This window comes from Bufo bufo, chromosome 10 (assembly GCF_905171765.1).
Source record: "Bufo bufo chromosome 10, aBufBuf1.1, whole genome shotgun sequence".
Lineage (NCBI taxonomy): Eukaryota > Metazoa > Chordata > Amphibia > Anura > Bufonidae > Bufo > Bufo bufo.
Genome location: NC_053398.1, coordinates 77,991,729 through 78,008,005, shown reverse-complemented (window position 1 = coordinate 78,008,005; position 16,277 = coordinate 77,991,729). Strand labels below are relative to the sequence as shown.

At 46.9% G+C, this 16,277-nt stretch overlaps 1 protein-coding gene across 1 annotated transcript in view; it reads right to left on the bottom strand.

The window, feature by feature from the left end:
- The window catches only part of BBS1 (Bardet-Biedl syndrome 1), a 398,008-nt gene that overhangs the window by 323,849 nt on the left and 57,882 nt on the right, over positions 1–16,277 (bottom strand). The window lies entirely within an intron of this gene.

Here is a 16,277-nt window from a genome sequence, read left to right as displayed (position 1 = left end):
AAGCTTCAAGGAGTTCCCTGGCGTGGCAGTTCTTCAAACAATGTGCTGACGACAAGACCCGAGTGTTTTGCACGCTGTGCCATCAGAGCCTGAAGCGAGGCATTAACGTTCTGAACCTTAGCACAACCTGCATGACCAGGCACCTGCATGCAAAGCATGAACTGCAGTGGAGTAAACACCTTAAAAACAAGGAACTCACTCAGGCTCCCCCTGCTACCTCTTCTGCTGCTGCCGCCGCCTCAGCCTCTTCCTCCGCCTCTGGAGGAACGTTGGCACCTGCCGCCTAGCAAACAGAGGATGTACCACCAACACCACCACCTCCGTCACCAAGCATCTCAACCATGTCACACGGCAGCGTTCAGCTCTCCATCTCACAAACATTTGAGAGAAAGCGTAAATTCCCACCTAGCCACCCTCGATCCCTGGCCCTGAATGCCAGCATTTCTAAACTACTGGCCTATGAAATGCTGTCATTCAGGCTGGTGGACACAGACAGCTTCAAACAGCTCATGTCGCTTGCTGCCCCACAGTATGTTGTTCCTAGCCGCCACTACTTCTCCAAGAGAGCCGTGCCTTCCCTGCACAACCAAGTATTCGATAAAATCAAGTGTGCACTGCGCAACGCCATCTGTGGCAGGGTCCACCTAACCACAGATACGTGGACCAGTAAGCACGGCCAGGGACACTATATCTCCCTAACTGCACACTGGGTAAATGTAGTGGCGGCTGGGCCCCAGGCGAAGAGCTGTTTGGCGCACGTCCTTCCGCCGCCAAGGATCGCAGGGCAACATTCGTTGCCTCCTGTTGCCTCCTCCTCCTCCTCTTCTTCCACCTGCTCATCCAGTCAGCCACACACCTTCACCACCAACTTCAGCACAGCCCGGGGTAAACGTCAGCAGGCCATTCTGAAACTCAAATATTTGGGGGACAGGCCCCACACCGCACAGGAGTTGTGGCGGGGTATAGAACAAAAGACCGACGAGTGGTTGCTGCCGGTGAGCCTCAAGCCCGGCCTGGTGGTGTGCGATAATGGGCAAAATCTCGTTGCAGCTCTGGGACTAGCCGGTTTGACGCACATCCCTTGCCTGGCGCATGTGCTGAATTTGGTGGTGCAGAAGTTCATTCACAACTACCCCGACATGTTAGAGCTGCTGCATAAAGTGCGGGCCGTCTGTGCACACTTCCGGCGTTCACATTCTGCCGCTGCTCGCCTGTCTGCGCTACAGCGTAACTTCGGCCTTCCCGCTCACCGCCTCATATGCGACGTGCCCACCAGGTGGAACTCCACCTTGCACATGCTGGACAGACTGTGCGAGCAGCAGCAGGCCATAGTGGAGTTTCAGCTGCAGCACGCACGGGTCAGTCGCACTGCGGAACAGCACCACTTCACCACCAATGACTGGGCCTCCATGCGAGACCTGTGTGCCCTGTTGCGCTGTTTCGAGTACTCCACCAACATGGCCAGTGGCGATGACACCGTTATCAGCGTTACAATACCACTTCTATGTCTCCTTGAGAAAACACTTAGGGCGATGATGGAAGAGGAGGTGGCCCAGGAGGAGGAGGAAGAGGGGTCATTTTTAGCACTTTCAGGCCAGTCTCTTCAAAGTGACTCAGAGGGAGGTTTTTTGCAACAGCAGAGGCCAGGTACAAATGTGGCTAGACAGGGCCCACTACTGGAAGACGAGGATGAGGAGGAGGAGGTGGAGGTGGAGGAGGATGAGAATGAAGCATGTTCACAGCGGGGTGGCACCCAACACAGCTCGGGCCCATCACTGGTGCGTGGCTGGGGGAAAACGCAGGACGATGACGATACGCCTCCCACAGAAGACAGCTTGTCCTTACCTCTGGGCAGCCTGGCACACATGAGCAACTACATGCTGCAGTGACTGCGCAACGACAGCAGAGTTGCCCACATTTTAACGTGTGCGGACTACTGGGTTGCCACCCTGCTGGATCCCCGGTACAAAGACAATGTGCCCACCTTACTTCCTGCACTGGAGCGTGATAGGAAGATGCGCGAGTACAAGCGCACGTTGGTAGACGCGCTACTGAGAGCATTCGCAAATGTCACAGGGGAACAAGTGGAAGCCCAAGGTGAAGGCAGAGGAGGAGCAAGAGGTCGCCAACGCAGCTGTGTCACGGGCAGCTCCTCTGAGGGCAGGGTTAGCATGGCAGAGATGTGGAAAAGTTTTGTCACCACGCCACAGCACCACCCGATACGGAACGTGTTAGCAGGAGGCAACATTTCACTAACATGGTGGAACAGTACCTGTGCACACCCCTCCACGTACTGACTGATGGTTCGGCCCCATTCAACTTCTGGGTCTCCAAATTGTCCACGTGGCCAGAGCTAGCCTTTTATGCCTTGGAGGTGCTGGCCTGCCCGGCGGCCAGCGTTTTACCTGAACGTGTATTCAGCACGGCAGGGGGCGTCATTACAGACAAACGCAGCCGCCTGTCTACAGCCAATGTGGACAAGCTGACGTTCATAAAAATGAACCAAGCATGGATCCCACAGGACCTGTCCATCCCTTGTGCAGATTAGACATTTATAACTACCTCCCCTTAACCATATATTATTGTACTCCAGGGCACTTCCTCATTCAATCCTTTTTTTATTTTCATTTTACCATTATATTGCGGGGCAACCCAAAGTTGAATGAACCTCTGCTCTGTCTGGGTGCCGGGGCCTAAAAATATCTGACAATGGCCTGTTCCAGTGGTGGGTGATGTGAAGCCTGATTCTCTGTTATGACATGAAGCCTGATTCTCTGCTATGGGACCTCTCTCCTCTGTCTGGGTGCCGGGGCCTAAATATCTGACACTGGCCTGTTCCAGTGGTGGGTGACGTGAAGCCTGATTCTCTGCTATGACTTGAAGCCTGATTCTCTGCTATGACATGAAGCCTGATTCTCTGCTATGGGACCTCTCTCCTCTGTCTAGGTGCCGGGGCCTAAAAATATCTGACAGTGGCCTGTTCCAGTGGTGGGTGACGTGAAGCCTGATTCCCTGCCATGAGACCTCTCTCCAATTGATATTGGTTAATTTTAATTTAATTTTTATTTTTATTCATTTCCCTATCCACATTTGTTTGCAGGGGATTTACCTACCTTTTGCAGCCCTCTAGCCCTTTCCTGGGCTATTTTACAGCCTTTTTAGTGCCGAAAAGTTCAGGTCCCCATTGACTTCAATGGGGTTCGGGTTCGGGGGCGAAGTTCGGGTCCCGAACCCGAACATTTCCGGGAAGTTCGGCCGAACTTCTCGAACCCCAACATCCAGGTGTTCGCTCAACTCTAGCTATAACTTTTGCACAAACCAATAAAAATACAGTTATTGCATTTTTTGTTATCAAAGACATGTAGAACAATACATTTTTAGAAAAATTGATATAGAAATGTAGTTTTTTTTTTAAAGTGAGATGTCATTTTTTTGCAAAAAATTCGGTCAATTTCGATTAATAACAAAAAAAGTAAAAATGTCAGCAGCAATGAAATACCACCAAATGAAAGCTTCATTAGTGAGAAGAAAAGGAGGTAAAATTCATTTGGGTGGTAAGTTGTATAACCGAGCAATAAACCGTGAAAGTAGTGCAGTGCAGAATTGTAAAAAGTGGTCTGGTCATTAAGGGTGTTTAAGCTAGGGGAGCTGAGGTGGTTAAAGAGAATTGCAGACGCCTCTTCAGTCATCATTTCTTTCATACACTTTGAGCAAAGAGCTTTTTATGGGACTGGGATAGCACTTTTATACAAAAGGCACCTTTCTTGTGAGCGCATTCAGTGCTATAAAAGCGGTCCTCAACTAGCAGCCCACAGTTGCCAGCTGTCCAGACCCTGTATGTCCCACTGTCAACTGTATTTGCGTGCTCAGGACACAAATACAGTTTAATACAATAGTAAAGCGGGGAGCCGACGGCGTTACTATGATAACGGTGATTCAGAGATTGCATACGTATTATATAACAAAACAACAGACACAAAATAGGGAATTAATTATAATAATTTATTTTGGTGGCAATGTGCATATTTAAAAAATAAGGAGCTATAGTTTTGAAAAAAAAAATACTTTAAAAATATTTTGTACAGTTTCCCCCAAATAAAACAAAAAAATTTATTATAAAGGCCCTATGTGTCAAGTGAAAAATTGTTGCAAAAATAAAAAAGTTACAACTGTTTAAACCACCACGTGCGCTAAATAAAAAATAATGTAAAAAAATTAAATAAATGTGTCTGTTTAGGCCTGGTTATTACCAATAAACGCTTTCTCCATAAGGGAAATAGCTTACTGGTTATTGCATGGAGCCTGTAACTGGCATGAGGTTGTAATAACCACGGAGCAACAGTGACAGTGAAGAAAATCGCGGATGTATGAATACATAGGTAGGCAGGAAGGAAATGTCGCCACTTTCCTGTAAAAATGACTTTTAACAAGTTCCTGCAGCATGGCCCTTGAAACAGAAGATTCATACTTAGGCCTCTTTCACACGACAGTATGTCTTTTTCAGTGTTTTGCGGTCCGTTTTAAACGGATCCGTTGCATCCCAAGAATACCATATCTACTGTGAACCATGGGGGTGGTAACATCATGCTTTGGGGGAGCTTTTCTGCGAAGGGGACAGGACGTCTGCACTGTATTAAGGATAGGATGAATGGGGCCATTTATTGTGAAATTGTGAGCAACAACCTCCGTCGTGGCTGGGTCTTCCAACATGACAACGACACGAAGCACACAGCCAGGATAACCAAGGAGTGGCTCCGTAAGAAGTATATGAAGGTTCTGGAGTGGCCTAGCCAGTCTCCAGACCTAAATCCAATAGAACATTGTGGCAAACCTAGCCACTTACAGAATGTCTTTCTTGTCTGTTCCTCTTCCCCTCCCCCCTTTTCCCGTCCCATTGTTTCCCCAGCAGGGTGTTGTCTCGGGGACACTGGGAGACCAGTTTAAACTAGCTGCAGTGTCCCCCCTCAACCTCCCATCAGCCCTTGCTATTGTCTGACCCCACCTTTCCTTGGACCATAGTAATCTATGTATTGTATGTAAATGAGGCTGTTGGAGGTTTTAAACCAGGTGCGCATGCCTAGTAAAGTCAGTTGACTCCCAAACTGTGTGTCGTCCAGTCACTGGGGAGATTGTCTCAGCTACAAGGGGATTTAAGTGAAGATATTGAGGGTATACCGTGAAGCTCCGCAACAATTGGTGGCAAGCGGCGGGATACAAGCCTTGCAGCACAGCAAAGCAGCAGTTAGTTGAAACAGCCATTCGGATATATCGAAGTTCGAGAATATGTGCAGTCATTCGAACGAACGGTGAATGGAGACGAATTATGCAACATTGAAACGAACTACGTTAAAGGAATTATTGGAAGCAAGGGGAAGAAAAGCCAGCAACAAAACCAAAGCTACTCTTGTGGCCGAACTCATGGAGGGGGACAGAGCGACCACTGCGGCAACTCCACAGGAGACAGAGCCAACGGAATTTACAAGAGAGCTCAATAGCAGGTTAGCTTTTTACCCAAACACCCCCTCCGAGGAGACACTAGAAAGACTGATAGCAGATGTACACAAGTACATTGTAGCGAAGCAAAACGCTATTCAGCGAGTTGGGGAAGGAGCCCCAGCGCCCACCAGCACTACCCAGGGAAAAGCTAAGATTCCCTACCAAGCTTTTAAAAATTACACAGAAGGAGAAAGTGATATTGACAAATACCTACAGGATTTCGAAAGGTTGTGCCAGCTACACGACATCAGCCCAGCCGACCAAGTACCCCTGCTGGCAGGTAGATTGTCAGGCCGCGCCGCAGAGGCATACCAGACCGTCCCAGACGAAGACATCAGGAATTATCACAAAGTCAAACAAGCCATCCTAGCACGGTATGCCATTACCGCTGAGGCATACCGACTCAAATTCCGGGACATCAAGAAACAAACAAAAAAGACTCACACACTGAATGGGCACACCGACTACGGCGAGCCGCCAAGGGGTGGATGGAAGCGACACGGGTCACCACTATGGAAGAGATGTTCCAGTTAATAGTAATGGAGCAGTTTTTTAATGGACTAACCACAGAACTGCAAAATTGGGTACGAGATCGCAAACCCCGTACCCTACCAGAGGCAGCCAAGCTAGCTGACGAGTTCCAAGACACCAGGCGAGACCAACGCACACCACACCGGACCACGTATGGATCTACCACCCCTCTACCAGCAGTGACTACCTTGGCTCAGCCACGACCAGCCGCGAGCCACAACCAGTACCCTCCTAGGTACAATACCCGACCACCAATCCGCTGCCACACCTGCAACCAACAGGGGCACATCCAGAGAGACTGCCCACGTAACCGACCTCGCCAGAACTGGAACCACCAGGGTCCTCCTCCCCCCAATAGGGCTGCAGTACACTGCTGCCAAAGAGAATCTGTGCTCCGAACATCCACAGTCACTTCAATAGAAGAGCCTCTGGGGATCCTACACGAGGTAAACCCCATACAAGCCGCCTCAGACAACCGCCAGGGGCACCGCCAGGTGGTACACATGGAGGGGAAGAGTATACAAGGATTACGTGACTCTGGGGCCACGTTAACCCTGGTCCGAAATCATTTGGTGCCTAAGCACACCCTCACCGGAGACTGTGTAGCTGTACGGGTGGCAGGGGGAGCAATTTACAAAGTTCCCACTGCCAAGGTGCATTTGAATTGGGGGGCAGGGCATGGAAACGTGGAGGTGGGAATTATGCAGGATTTTCCCGCTGATGTTATTTTGGGCAACGACTTGGGGGAGCTCACCTCTGCTTTTGTCCCTCAACCAACTATCCAAGAGGCCTACCCGGTTGTTACCCGGCAGCAAGCACGCACCATGGCTCCATCCGATCACTCTGAGGCTCAGGTAAACAATATGCCACACACCCCTCCTATTCTCCCCTGGGATGCCCCCCTGGAATTTGGCAGTGAGGTGGCCCTAGATCCCTCCCTGCAGGTATATAAAGATAGGATAAACAAGGACCAAGGAGGGTTGGAGGGAGAGAAATATGCTTGGGACAAAGGTCTCATATACCGCTATGCAGAGAAGGTAGTAGCAGGGTCCATACCCGTGCCCACTAAGCAGTTAGTGGTACCCCGAAAGTATAGACAAGAGTTGCTGCGCATCGCGCATGATATACCATTATCAGGACATTCAGGAATCAGTCGAACGAAACATCGGCTGACGCAGAACTTCTTCTGGCCAGGTATCTCAAAGGATATTAGACAATACTGTCAAACGTGTGATACCTGCCAGAGGGTAGGGAAGAGAGGGGATCGCTATAAAGCCAAACTCAGATCCCTGCCCATAATTGAAGAACCTTTCAGTCGAGTAGCTGTAGACATAATAGGACCCCTAGCGAAAACCAGTCCCTCCGGCAAGAAATACATCTTGACCGTAGTGGACCACGTCACTAGATACCCAGAGGCAGTGGCGTTGACCAACGTACATGCAGAGAATATTCTCCCGTATGGGATTTCCCCGGGAGATTATATCGGATAGGGGCACCCAGTTCACTGCAGAGGTCACCCACCAACTCTGGAAAGTGTGTGAGGTGAAACCGATCTTAAACTCCGCCTACCACCCCCAGTCCAACGGGCTCTGTGAACGGTTTAACGGAACTCTTAAACAGATGATCCGCACGTTCATAGACAATCAAAAAGACTGGGAACGGTTTTTGCCCCACTTGCTCTTTGCCTATAGGGAAGTACCCCAAGAATCCACGGGATTCTCCCCTTTTGAATTATTGTTCGGGAGGAGAGTGAGGGGTCCCTTAGACCTTATCAGAGAACACTGGGAGGGAGGGGTAACTACGAATGGTACCCCTATTGTACCATACGTGCTGGAGTTTAGGGAACGCTTGGAGGCTCTGACCCAGACGGTACGTACTAACCTCCAAGCGGCCCAACAACGACAGCACAGATGGTATGATAAGGGGGCCAGAGACCGCAACTTTCAGGTCGGGCAGAAGGTGTTAATCCTACGGCCAGTCCCTAATGACAAGCTGTAGGCCTCCTGGCAGGACCCATACAAGGTGGTGGAGCAAATCTGCGATACCACCTATGTGATCGGCCCGTGCGCTGGAGCAGGGGGCAGACGCATGCTCCATGTGAACATGCTGAAGCCCTACTACGAGCGCATAGAAGAGGTGACCGCTATTTGCGCCTCTGCCGCAGAGGACTTTGACAATTTACCTCTCCCAGACCTCCTAGAGAAAGAGGGCCAGAAAGAGGACCTGGAAGAGGTTCAGTTAGGTGAACGGCTTAGTCCCCAGGAAAGGGCGCAGGCTCATAGTCTAATAAGGGAAAAAGGAACCACTTTTTCTAATCTCGCCGGGTACACCCCGTTAGCCACCCACAGAGTAGAAACACCAGGGCAGACCCCTCTCCGCCAACCTCCTTACCACATACCTGAATCCGTAAAGGATAATATGCGCAAGGAAATTGAAGAAATGCTACAACTAGGAGTCATAGAGCACACTCTGAAAGCCCTTGGGCCTCCCCAGTAGTTCTGGTGCCGAAGTGGGATGGGACTACCCGCTTCTGCGTAGACTACCGGAGGCTTAATGATAAGACCGTATCCGATGCCTACCCTATGCCCCGGATAGACGAGCTCCTGGACAAAATGGCCAGGGGCCAATACCTCGCCACAATAGATTTTTGTAAGGGGTATTGGCAGATTCCCCTAGCCGAAGACGCCATCCCTAAGTCAGCGTTTGTCACCCAGTTTGGCCTGTACCAGTTTAAGGTCATGCCATTCTGGATGAAAAACGCTCCGGCTACTTTTCAGAGGATGGTGGATCGGCTATTGGATGGGTTCCAGGAGTACGCTTGCGCCTATCTAGATGATATAGCGATCTTCAGCCACTCCTGGACTGAACACCTGAGCCACATAGGAGCCGTACTAGACCGTATTAGGGAGGCAGGATTAACTCTGAAACCCAGTAAGTGCCATATAGGGATGGCAGAAGTCCAATACCTAGGACACCGGGTAGGGAGCGGCCAACAAAAACCCGAACCGGCTAAGGTAGAGGCCAACCCCGTACCAAAAATCAAGTACTGGCATTCCTAGGGACCGCAGGATACTACCGTAAATTTGTACCCAACTACAGTACCCTGGCCAAACCCCTCACCGATTTGATCCGCAAGAATCTCCCTAAGATAGTAGTCTGGACCCCAGAGTGTGAGCAGGCATTCCAGCAACTAAAAACGTCTCTTGTGAATTCACCTGTACTTGCCGCCCCTGATCCAACTAAACGTTTTCTCATCCACACAGACGCTTCTATGTTTGGATTGGGGGCAGTACTGAGCCAAATCGGAGAAGATGGCGGCGAGCATCCAGTGGCTTACTTAAGCAGAAAACTTTTACCCCGGGAAGTAAGCTACGCCGCCATAGAAAAAGAATGCCTGGCCATGGTGTGGGCCCTTAAAAAGCTGCAGCCATATTTGTATGGACAACCCTTTTCCTTACTCACAGATCACAACCCGTTGGTGTGGCTGAACAGGGTGTCAGGAGACAATGCCAGGCTGCTGCGCTGGAGTTTGGCGCTGCAGCCTTTTGACTTTACCATCCACTACCGCCCTGGGAAGCAAAATGGCAACGCCGACGGGTTATCCAGACAAACTGAACTTGAAAAGTGATCTGTGAGCACTCCTCCGGACATCCCCAAGCCGATCCGTTGGGATCAGACTGTGTATGCCGGCTTGGTTCTGGGGGAGCATTGTGGCAAACCTAGCCACTTACAGAATGTCTTTCTTGTCTGTACCTCTTCCCCTCCCCCCTTTTCCCGTTCCCATTGTTTCCCCAGCAGGGTGTTGTCTCAGGGACACTGGGAGACCAGTTTAAACTAGCTGCAGTGTCCCCCCTCAACCTCCCATCAGCCCTTGCTATTGTCTGACCCCACCTTTCCTTGTACCATAGTAATCTATGTATTGTATGTAAATGAGGTTTGAAACCAGGTGCGCATGCCTAGTAAAGTCAGTTGACTCCCAAACTGTGTGTCGTCCAGTCACTGGGGATATTGTCTCTTGGATATTGACCTGCTTCTTCAGCTACAAGGGGATTTGAGTGAAGCTATTGAGGGTATACCGTGAAGCTCCGCAACAAACATCTTTGGAGGGAGCTGAAACTCTGTGTTGCTCAGCGACAGCTCCGAAACCTGACAGATCTAGAGGAGATCTGTGTGGAGGAGTGGGCCAAAATCCCTGTTGCAGTGTGTGCAAACCTGGTAAAGAACTACAGGAAACGTTTGACCTCTGTAATTGCAAACAAAGGCTTCTGTACCAAATATTAACACAGATTTTTCTCAGTCTCGTCAGACCAGAGCACCTTCCTCCATAAATATTGGGAGTCTCCCACATGCCTTTTCGCAAACTCACAACGTGCCTTTTTGTTTTTAGCTGAAAGTAATGGCTTTCTTCTGGCCACTCTGCCATAAAGCTCAACTCTATGGAGCGTATGGCTTATTGTCATCCTATGTAGATACTCCAGTCTCTGCTGTGGAACTCTGCAGCTCCTCCAGGGTTAACTTGTGCTGCCTCTCTGATTAATGCCCTCCTTGCCCGGTCCGTGAGTTTTGGTGGGCAGCCGTCTCTTGGCAGGTTTGCTGTTGTGCCATGTAGGGTTGTTTCGATACCAAAATTTTGATTCGGTTTCGATACCATAAAAAAGTGTTTCGATATTCGATACGAATAAAAAAAATAAAAAAGCCCAAAAAAAGCTGCGTGCATTCTGCACTTTATGGAACGTCAGGCCAATAATCGAACAGTCCTATCCTATTTTTTAGGGTGGACAAGATGACAAAAAAAAATTAAAATGGCAAATCGAGCTGTTTTTCTTTTTTCTTTTACGTCGTTCACCGCATAGGAGATTTTTTCAATATTTTAATTGTTTGTACTTTTCAGACGTACCAATATGTAATATGTTTGTTTATTTATTTATTGTTTATATATAAAATTGGGAAAGGGGGTGATTTATACTTAATATTTTGGTGTTTTTTTTTACTTTTTTTAACTTTTTATTTAATAATTATTTCCCCTTTAGGGACTAGAACCTGGGATCCGTCCCCATTGACTTACATTGCAAGCAGCGTTCAGGTGTCCGCTCACTGAGCGGAGCGGAGGCTGAGCGCTGGCAGACTGATGCATTCTCAGCGGATCCGCCTCCACTGAGAATGCATTAGGGCCGGACGGCTGCGTTCGGGGCCGCTTGTGAGCCCCTTTAAACGGAGCTCACGAGCGGACACCCGAACACAGGTGTGAAAGTAGCCTTAGGTGTTGCAGCCTCTGAGGCCTTTCAAAAAAGGTGTGTATATGTAATGACAGATCATGTGACACTTAGATTGCACATAGGTGGACATCATTTCACTAATTATGTTACTTCTGAAGGTAATTGGTTGTACCAGAGCTTTTTATGGGCTTCCTAAGAAAGGGGGTGAATACATACGCACATGCCAATTTTCTGTTTTCTATTTCTAAATAGTTTTATTTATATATTTTTCTCATTTCACATCACCAACTTAGACTATTGTGTTCTGATCCACCACATAAAATTCAGACTAACAAAACATTGAACTTAAAGCTGTAATGTAACAAAATAGGAAAAAAAAGTCAAGGGGGTGAATACTTTTGCAAGGCACTGTATTTCTCCTATGGGGGATGAATTCATATTTATTTTTTTTGTCAAGGAAAGGATGTCGGTGTCAGACCATGTATTGACTACTGGGAGCTTAAAAAGATCATGGTGAAAAAAAACGCTATAATTTGCCGATTATACTAGACCTCTTTAACCAGATTCAGGGAGCATATAACCTATAACCGCATTAAGGAGAGGGATGAGTGTAAAACAGCACTTAATACTCAGGAGGGACAGTTTGAATATATGGTGATGCCATTTAGTTTCATTTTTGGCAGTGTATTTAGATGATATTCTGGTGTATTCTTCTGATTTGATTTCCCATGTTAGTCATGTTAAGGCTGTCCTACAGATACTGTGGGATAATCTTTTTAATCTGTGAAGATACAAAAATGCCTGTTTAGTGTCAAAGAGGTACCATTCTTGGGATACATCATTTCCCCAGACTCTTTTCATATGGACCCAGTTAAGGTTCAGTCGATTAACGACTGGGTTCAACCAAAGTCTCTAAAAGCCTTGCAGAGGCTTGAAACGTTACAATATCCTAAAACAGAAGGGGGCCTTGCAGTGCCAAACCCATGGGTGTACTTCCTGGCTGCGCAATGCCAACATTTTAAGGGGTGGATGGAACTGGAGTCGAGTGAGATGTCGTGTCAGTTGTTTAAACATTGCTTGTCCGCTAATGACCTACTGTTGATCCTTGAGACTAGGGGGGCTGGAAGGAGTGGTCCGATGGGCGATTTGGGACACTTGATGCAGTCAGTGTGGAATAAGGTCAAGCACCTGAGGGGGGTTATCGGTAATACGGAATATACTCCACTGTGGGACAACCCCGTGCTGCCGGAATTCCTCTCCCTGTCTGAGTTTGGGGCATGGAAAAGAAAGGGTATTCTGAGGTTGGGCCACCTTTTGGAGGAAAGGAAGTTCATGTCATTTATCAGATTTCAGGAGAAGTATGAACTGCCTAGAACTCACTTTTATAAGTACCTTCAGGTGAGACACGCATACAACGCTACATTTAAAAGGTACGAATGAGGTGGCAGGGAGAGATGCTGCACTGCAACAGATTTTGTCTAGAGGGGCGAGGAGGGGTATGATATCCTGTATATATAAGCTATTGCTTGATAAGTTTCTAATGTCCCATCCACTGGTGGCTAAAAGTAAATGGGAAAAAGATGTTGGCAAATTAACTGATGACCAATGGTCTGATATACTGGAGGCGATACCTCTCTCTTCCCTGAGTGAAGGACGTAAACTCTCGCAGCTGTTTATTGTCCATAGAGTCTACAAAACTCCGGTTTTTTTGTTCCGTATAGGGTTCAGGCCCACGGATGAATGTCCAAGATGCTCTGTGGTTTCTGCAGATTTGTTGCATATGATGTGGACGTGCGAGAGGTTAGGGAGATACTGGGAGTTGGTACGTCAGACAATACAGGACGTTTACAAGGTACGAATACCCTCTGACCCTAAAGTGTGTGTGTTAGGATATGTCTCTGAACTGGCCACAGGTCAGGTACATAAAATAGCTATAGGTAGAATGTTATATGTTGCTAGAAAGTTAATCGCTCTGCATTGGATACAGACAGCGCCGCCAATCCTAGGCGAATTCCTAAGTGTGGTCGACACGATGCTGAGTTATGAACGGACGGTATATCAGAAGCGTGGGTGCCCAGCGAAATTGGAAAATTATGGGATTTATGGCTGTCGTTTCGACGTCTGAATGGAAATGTTTAAAAATGTGCCTTTGTACTTTGCAGGTTAGGGTGGGAGGGAGGGGGGGGGGTCGGTTGGGTACTTAATTACTACACATAGGCTGATATCCTTTTTGTTATTAGCCTTATGGACAGTATATTTCTATGTCATCCTTGTTTACAATGTGTTAAAACGTGTATCTACACTGTAAAATGTTTAATAAAAAAGATCTGATTTAAAAAAAAAAAAAAGCCTTGCAGAGATTCTTGGGCTTCGCCGATTATTATAGAAAATGTATAAAAAATGTTTGTTATTGCCATACCTCTCACTGATCTTACCAAGAAAGGTGCTGATGTTGCTAATTGGAAGCCAGAAACTACAATTGCCTTTGAAATGTTGAAGAAATGTTTTGTCGAAGCTCCCATTCTTACCCAACCAGACCTTTTGTTGTGGGAGTGGGAGCGGTTTTGTCTCAGGTTACATCTACCTTTACCAGTTTGAAACCATGTGCTTATTTCTCTATAAATTTTTCTGCTGCTGAAGCAAAATATAAAAAAAAGAAAGAGCAGAGGAAATCTCTCAACTTCTTGCAGAAGTCTCCCGCATTGAGCTTGTTCACAAACAATCTCATGTTCAGACAGCTAAGGCAGCCATTTTGATAGCTCGCAGGAAGCTGAAAGAAAAATAAGATATACGCACTAAAACCTTGTGGTAGAAGGCACTTCTTTGAATACTTAAATTGTGAATTATAGTGGCTCACTCTGTTTGACACCGCGGTAATGGTGCTCTGCTGCAAGTGATTCACCCAATCTCTTAACAAGTAAGTAAATATAAAAATAATCAGCAGGCACTCACCATCTGTATTTCACACATATATAACACATTATTATTTAAAATTTAAAATATTAAAATAAATTAAAAAAAAGAGAAAATGGATAACAATATACCTTAATATACCTTAATTGTGCACACAGTATAGAAAGTTAATAACCATATGTTAATATATAATGGATAAATGTGGTAGAGTCAATTTATAAAAAATCGATTAAATATTCCAATAAAAAAGATCGATTATATAGTCAGATAATAAAATAAAAAAATCGGAGAAGTGGTCGAAAAAATAGCAGAGAAGTGTCTTTAGATTATTCCATAAAATTTTTTCGGATATTATATGAATATAATTTTGAAAATAATTTTATGAATATATTCTTTGAATACAGTAATAAATGTAGCAGGACCCTAGCTCAATCTTTGCGGGAACAGAGAGCGAGAAACTATGTCCCCCTAATCGCCAGTCCAAAGGGCCTTAACCTAATTGACCCAGATAAAATATCTGAAGCTTCTGCCCATTACTACAAGTGCCTGTATAACATCCCCTGCTCCAGCGTGACTAGGCCCTTCTTAACCCGCACTATGCACAAATATCTATCTCAATCGGGTCTCCCCAAAATCCAACAAGAGGAACTTTCGGATCTAGGTAGGCCCATTTCGGGAGAAGAACTTTCAAAAGCCTTAAAATCCATGCAGCCGAGCAAAGACCCTACTCCAGGTGGACTACCTGCATCTTATTATAAGAAGTACTTACCTCTACTGCAGAATCCACTCATTAAGGCCCTGAACATGGTAGCAACAGGAACTCTCCTTCCCAGAGACATGACTCATGCGCACATTACAGTTATACATAAAGAGGGAAAAGATCCAGCAGCCTGCGCAAGTTATCGCCCAATCTCATTACTTAATGTGGACCTCAAGCTGTTTGCCAAAATTTTAGCCACACGCCTGGCTCCCCTTTTATCAAGCCTGATCCACACTGACCAAGTGGGCTTCATCCCATCCAGGGAAGCCTGAGACAATACCATTAAAGTACTGAACCTGATTCACCAAGCTAAACTTCAGCACATACCTTTCTGCTTGTTGTCCACAGACGCTGAAAAGGCCTTTGATAGGGTGAGCCGGCAGTGGATATTTGAAGTCCTAGACCATGTAGGCATAGATGGCTCAATGATGGCCTGGATCCGTTCCCTATATACATGCCCCGCTGTGGCGACAAAGGTGAATGGGGTTTTATCACCTACATTTGAAATACAAAATGGGACCAGACAGGGTTGCCCCCATCACCCTTGATTTCCAGTTGAACCCTAATATCACGGGTCTTTCAGTAGGGGGGCAGGAACATAAAATTGCAACATACACCGATGACCTAATGTTCACAATTGCGAGGCCTATGACATCTTTCCAGAATCTGATTACTGAATTCAACACTTACCAGATGAGGACTAATCTAAAAATGAATTTTCAAAAATCAGAGGCCTTAAATATTTTGCTGTCCAGCTCCCTGGAATCCAACTTAATGACCTCTTTCTCATTCTGATGGTCTGTTGGAGCAGTTAAATAATTGGGAACTTGGATCCCAAAAGACCTTAGGGAAATTTACAGCGGGAATTATTCCCCCTTGTTAGGTCGGATTAAAGGAGACCTCACTAAATGGGCAAAAGGTATGTACACTTGGTTTGGCTGTTGCGCCATCTTTAAAATTAATGTCCTCCCGCGCCTACTGTATCTATTTTAGACCCTCCCAATTAAACTGCCTCCAAATGTCTTTGTCAAAATACACAGACTTTTTTAATTTTATCTGGGCGGGCAAGAGCCCGAGACTGGCCCGCTCTCTGCTTCATATCCCGAAGCAATGGGGGAGGCTGACTAGGCAATGATGCGGACACCGACTGTTCGCTCTGCTCTGCTCACCCCACCATAGGCCCCACACTACTCCAATTCCACATATATACTGACGTGTACACACCATCTCCCACACCCTTCCCATTGTTCCCAGTCCGGGGTCACCCGAAATTCCTAGTCAGCTGTTCTTTAAGGCCATAACTGCAATGGCATCTGAGTGGTAAGTGCAGAGGCCACTTATACTCTGAATTACAAAATATG